Here is a 7,052-nt window from a genome sequence, read left to right as displayed (position 1 = left end):
AAAGGTCACAGCCTTATGATGACGATCATATTGGCTCTTTTGACGAGACTCGGCTGTTTTCAACTTTTCACAAATAATGCGAACCTGCTCTTCTGCATCCTGGATCATATCCGGGCCAAAGAGTTGCCTCTCTCCGGTTTCTGACCAATTAAGAGGTGTTCGACATCTTCGTCCATAGAGAACTTCAAAAGGGGCTTTGCCCAAACTTGATTGGTAACTATTGTTATAAGCGAATTCGGCGAATGGAAGACACTTCTCCCAATTCATACCGAACGATATAACACAAGCTCGGAGCATATCTTCTAGGATTTGATTCACTCTTTCTACTTGACCACTTGACTGGGGATGGAAAGCAGTGCTAAAAGATAGGTGAGTCCCCATGGCATTCTGAAAACTTTCCCAGAAGCGAGAAGTAAAGATACTCCCACAGTCTGAGTTAATCTCGAGGGGAACACCATGAAGAGACACTATTCGAGAGATATATAATTCTGCTAGCTGGCTAGCTGTTATACTCTCACGAACGGGAAGAAAATGAGCCACTTTGGAAAGACGGTCAATGACTACAAAGATAGCATTATTCCCTTTCTTGGTCTTGGGAAACCCGGTAATGAAATCCATGCTAACGTTATCCCATTTCCATTCAGGAATAGCTAGAGGCTGAAGGGTGCCAGCAGACCTTTGATGTTCTGCCTTAACTCGACAACAAACGTCGCAGTTAGCAACGAACTCAGCAATTTCTCTCTTCATCCTAGTCCACCAGAACCTCTGGCGTAGGTCCTGATACATCTTAGTACTACCGGGATGAATGGTGAGAGGAGAATCATGAGCCTCCTTAAGGATTAACTGCCTTAGATGTGGGTTCTTAGGAACCACTAAACGATTCTGGAAGAAAACAACACCTTGATCGTTCATGGAAAATTCTTTAGCGTTTCCGCTAAAAATATTCTCCTTGATCCGTGATATACCCTTGTCACGCTTTTGGCCAGCTATAATTTTATCCTTAAGAGTAGGCTTCGCCACCAGGGTAGAAAGGAATCCTTGAGAAACAATATGAAGACTCAACTTCCGAAAGTCCTCATGGAGATGTGGTTGACCTTGTTTTAGCATCAAATTGTTACAATAAGATTTACGACTTAGCGCATCGGCCATAACATTGGCCTTCCCCGGGGTGTAAGTTATCCCTAAGTCGTAATCCGAGATCAACTCAACCCACCGTCTTTGCCTGAGATTCAAATCCGGCTGGGTGAAGATATACTTCAGACTTTGGTGATCAGTGAATATTTCGCAACGATTACCCAGAAGGTAATGTCGCCAGGTTTTTAGTGCATGGACCACAGCTGCAAGCTCAAGGTCATGTGTGGGATAATTATCCTCATGTGGACGCAACTGTCGAGATGCATATGCGATCACATGACGATCTTGCATGAGAATGCAACCTAATCCTTGTCACGAGGCGTCGCAGTAGATAACAAAGTCCTTATAGAAATCTGGTGGTAGCAACACAGGTGCGGAAGTCAGGCGTCTTTTCAGTTCCTGAAAACTATGCTCACACTGTGGTGTCCACTCGAACATTTTATCTTTCTTGAGGAGTTCAGTTAGAGGCTTTGCAACCTTGGAGAAATTCTCGACGAAGCGGCGACAATAGCTCGCTAGACCAAGAAAACTCCTAACTTGCTTAACCGATTTAGGTTGAGTCCAATCAAGGACAGCTTGAACTCTCTCGGGATTGACAGCAGTACCCTTACCAGAGATTACGTGGCCTAGATAGGTCACTTCTGGTAACTAGAATTCACATTTTGAAAATTTGGCATAAAGGCGATGCTCTCGAAGTTTCATCAATACCAGCCTTAGATGCTCGGCATGTTCTTGGTCATTCTTTGAGTAGATGAGAATATCATCGAGGTATACTACGACGAATTTATCCAAATACTCCATGAAGATTGAATTCATCAGCCGAGAGAAGCTGGCTGGGGCATTGGTTAAACCGAAGGACATAACGGTGTACTCATATGGGCCATAACGAGTAAGAAAAGCCGTTTTTGGAATGTCCCCGTTCTTGATCTTGATTTGATGGTATCCCAACCTCAAATCCATTTTGGAGAAGACTGAGGATCCAGCGAGCTGATCGTACAAGTCGTTGATCCTGGGGAGCGGATACTTGTTCTTAATGGTGACCAGATTAACTGGTCGATAATCTACAACCATCCGATCCGTTCCGTCTCTCTTCTTGACGAAGAGGACGGGGCAAGCCCAAGGAGAAGAACTAGGACGAATGAAACCCTTGTTCAAGGCCTCATCTAATTGCTTCTTAAGTTCGGCTAGCTCCAGGGGTGCCATCTTATAAGGTCTTCTGGCTATTGGGACAGTTCCCGGAACAAGATCAATTACAAACTCTACATCTCTGTCAGGTGGGATTCCTGGCAGTTCCTCTGGAAAAACATCCGGGAAGTCACGGACTACCGGAATGTCTTCAAGTTCCGGAAGAGGGTTGGCATTTAGAGAATAGAGTTGGCATTTGGCAACTCAAGTAGAGACATTTACTATCTCACCCGAGGGATGGGTAAGTTGGACATTTCTAGAATGAGTATCAATCTTGGCATAGTGAGCTGACATCCAGTCCATGCCCAAGATGATATTAATATCCGAAGATTTCAAGGCTATCAATGAGGCTAGAAAAACTAGCCTATCTACTACAATTTCATTGTCATAGGTTATCCTAGAGGTTTGCCATTTACTACCAGGGGTTTGGACAACCAATGGGATTGGCATATCACAAAATGACATGTTATGCAACTGTGCATAACTTTCTGAAATGAAGGAATGAGAAGACCCAGTGTCAAAGAGAACGGACGCTGGGTGATGATTAACAAGAAGCGTACCCAGCATGACGTCGGGATCCTCTACAGCTTCTTCTGCTGACACATAGTTCACACGGCCACGTGCAGGAGTTGGCTTCACATAAAAAGCTTTGCCCGACTTGGCTTGCCCGACGGACTTTCCGGGTTGCTTGGCATCCACATTCTGAGGACACTCACGGGAATAGTGCCTTGGTTCTCCACACTTGTAGCATATCACCTGGTTGGCACGTGGTGCAGCATTGCTAGCTGAACCACCATAAGCTTTTGCTGGAGGGTTGGCCTGATTCGTCTGAGGCGCCACGTAAGATGGCCTCGGAGTGTATCTTGGTGGCAGAGAACTGTTTGGAACCCACAACCTACGTTTTGGGAACGCGGAACCAGAAGACGAGCCAAAGTCACGGGAATGCTTCCTTGTGGCTTCGAAGTCAGTATGACCAGTCTCGGCACTGATCGCTTTGTTGACTAGGGCTTGAAAACTTGCACACTCATGGAGGCGCAGATCACGACGGAGCTCAGGGCTCAGACCCTTACGAAACCTTGCTTGCTTCTTGGCGTCAGTAGACACCTCCTCTGTTGCATAGCGGGCGAGGTTACCGAACTCGCGGCTATAGGCATCCACAGACAACTTGCCCTGAGTGAAGGCACAGAACTCCTCTCTCTTTCTGTCCATCCGGCCCTCTGGAATATGGTGCAGACAAAATCCTGCACTGAAGTCTGCCCATGTGGCCACTGGTTCAGCGGGACGCATAGCTTCAAAATTCTCCCACCACAGATTGGCGGGTCCTTCCAGGAAATACGCCGCAAAGGTCACCTTGTCGGCCTCAGACACATTCGCAGAGCGAATCTTGCGTGAGATGCTGCACAGCCAGTCATCAGCGTCGAGGGGATCGACGGAATGATGAAACTTTGGAGGATTCAGCTTCACAAAGTCATTGAGGGACACTGCAGCATTCCTAGGCTGTCGAGTCGTATTCTGCTCAATACGCTCTAGCAGTCGGTTGGTCTCCCTTTTATTTCTTTCTGCCTCAAGCATCACTTCTACCAGAGAAGGTGGGTGAGGCAAGTCTTCCTGCGACGCTTGACTACCCTCACCTTGCTCATGAGCAGGGGCACGGTTCAACCTGGTGAACACCATCCTGACAAACAAACTCATAGCTTAGACCAATATCATATCAATACTAGCTATGGATTAAGAATGTACTGAACACACGGAATGCGGAAATGAATATCCGAACAGCATGGTAACAAGCAACTGCTATATATACACCATGGTTCATACACACCCTTACATAGTTCAGTACAACCTTAACCGAAGAGCAAACTACTGAAATTATGAAACTACTCATCAAAGGCTTACAAGCTTCCTATACATTATTTATCTAGGCCTCCGGAATTCATTTCACATCACATGCATACTTCACAAGTCACGCAAGTCTGTGAACGTACGGCTACTACCATACTATCCTTCCGCTCATAGCTCAGGTATCCCCATAGAACATTTCATAGAGATTCCTCCATGACCTGGAAGCTCAACCTGCGGATTAGGAAACACTCTAGCCTGAGATCCATGGGATCCATAAGTACACGGATGTGGCCTTGGTCCCCTGACTGGTGGTAAGAGGGGTCCCCGAAGAGGTGTGACTCCTCCTATAGCTGGCCAGTCAACGTGGGCCGGAAGATGGGTCCTAACAGGGTTCAGCATCTCCATCTCTCCATACCCTGTCTGGACTACCGGTGCCAGCTGCGTCAAAGCTGTCCACAGATGGGCACGGGTAGCATAAAGCTCCATGCGGAGAGCACGAGCATCCCTGTCTCTGTTCTCTAGCATCTCAACAGTGGACTGCAGTAGTGGATCCTCCATAGAAGAATCAAAATAGACTCCACTGAGGTATCCCTCTTCACCAGGCTGAGAGGCCGGAACATTGCAGAACTCTGAATTCTGCAGCAGTGCATGTCTCGCTCTCATAATGGTCAGCATTGAGTAGGCAGCATCATGTACTGCCATGTCAACAGTGACCCCCAACCCATAGGACCAATGGATTGGCTTCTCCGCTCCAGGGTAGTCTGGAAATACCCTAACAGTGCATATGTACTGGCTCTGGTTGAAGTCTCGGTACTGTTCCTCCACTGTGTACTCGGGGTACCAGCGGTAACCGCACACCGACATCACCCTGACCAGCATGGCCGTATGACCCGGCACATCAATGCACCTGATCAGACGTACCACCTGACGAGAAGGACGGCCAGGCATCTGTAATTAGAGAGTAATGCAAAAGCATTAGAGCTCCGATTGAAAAATTGGGCAGCATAACGGCTGTAAATGCTCAAAACAAATTTTGAGACAACCCAAAAATGGAATAGCGTAACCACTCAACTATCAAGTTCAACTCTCTAATCATCAAACTTACTTCCTGCTTCCTAGGAATAAAAGAAACCCAATATCTCTCGACCCGTAGTCCTATAATCTACCGATCAGAAACACGAGCCTAGGAGAAGATGAGTAACCTAGTCCTTAATTCCCGCAGAAAAGACGAGGATGACCAGAATAGAATATCTTGAGAAGAGAACAAGAGTCTTACGTTCCCTTCCACAAACAATTCCCTTATATATAACTAAAGAAATTCTAGACTCAACTTCGACCAGTTTGGCTTAGTAATCCTACAGTCAGTCAGGCTCTGATACCAACGCTGTCGGGACCCCGATCCTAAGCCATAGGAATCCAGCCTGTAACACATCGCATCCCTTTGTGGTCTCACGCACGGTTAACTCCACGGCTGCAGCCTTGCCTTAGCCGGGACCATTTGCGTCTTTTGATTCACGTATGCGAAGGTGTCGCTAGCAATCCAATGTCAAAGATCCCGGATCGACATGTCTAGTCATAAACCAAAGTGGCAGTACCGCACAAGGACAGGCATACATGACCCAACAAAGCAGGTGTCGGTCATCAGCGAATGTAGACGAGTCGTAGCAAGCTACAAGGACTCCATTACATCGCGTGACATTTCCCCAAAGGGGACATACACGGCAGCTAAGAAGGACACATGCCGGTCAACCATTGTGTCCGGAGCAGTAGCGGACTACCAAGGCTCGTTGGATCACAAAGGGGCATTTCCATGTAAGGAGTGCTACTAAAGTTCACGACTAAGTAATCGAACCCATACATATCAAGTACGATACACGTACGCATAGCATACCGATATGTATAGATACATCGATGGCATCACAACATAACCATAAACATACAACCTTTATTTAAGAGGCTCGGAAGAGCCACACACATAATATTACACATTAAGGGTCTCACGACCCATAATAGCAGTCATACAATTACAAGCGGAAGAGTTATAAACTGTCTGGGTACAGACAGGGCAACTAGAAGGCACATGGCCTGACTATACTACAGAGCCGACGTAGGGCCAGATCGTAGCTGGGACACCAGCTACTCGTCGTCGTCGATGTCTACAAAGAACCCTCCATTAGGGTCATTAGCAACCTGTGCAACATTGATTAAGCAAACATGAGTATGAAGGTACTCAGCAAGACTTTAGGATGACTAAGTACTCATGCAAGGTATCAAAAGGTATTGTGGGGTTTCATGCGGAAAGCCAACATTTGACTCGTGGCTAGACAACTTGCATTTTTAAATAATTTTGACAACTTGATTTCTCGCACACGAGTCCACTAATACCACAACAATACACTATCGTGGAATCATTCCGTCTCCGTATGGAAATGCCGTCCGCGACACTCACGCTTATCTTGTCAATTTTATGAGTAGCCATTGAAGTTATCTATGAACAACATATGTCTCCAAGTAGTCCAAATCCGCGGACGCGGCTATTCGAATAGATCATAACCCTGCAGGGGTGTACTTCGTCACACACGCTCTCGCCACTTATCGCCATGTGCACGTCATGCACCTCGACAACCTTCAAGCGGAAGCCCAGCGAGGGAGTCGGCCACGACCGTTAACCACACTAGTACCTAGTCCAGGTTTATCGCCTATCTGAGAGTAACCCGTACGGAAGTCCGGCCGAGGTTTCTGCCACGGCCTCAAACGATGTGCGCAGGGTTCCCAAGCCCACCATCCGGGTGCCACTTGGTACACCGTGCCACTGCCTACCGCATCATGGCCCACCTCTGAGGTCAGCACCATGCACGGCCTCCAGCATTACTATAAACACCAGAAACTAC

This window comes from Hordeum vulgare, chromosome 7H, assembly GCF_904849725.1.
Source record: "Hordeum vulgare subsp. vulgare chromosome 7H, MorexV3_pseudomolecules_assembly, whole genome shotgun sequence".
NCBI classification, from domain to species: Eukaryota; Viridiplantae; Streptophyta; class Magnoliopsida; order Poales; family Poaceae; genus Hordeum; species Hordeum vulgare.
The sequence above is the reverse complement of the archived record's forward strand: the minus strand, read 5'-3'. Positions refer to the sequence as shown.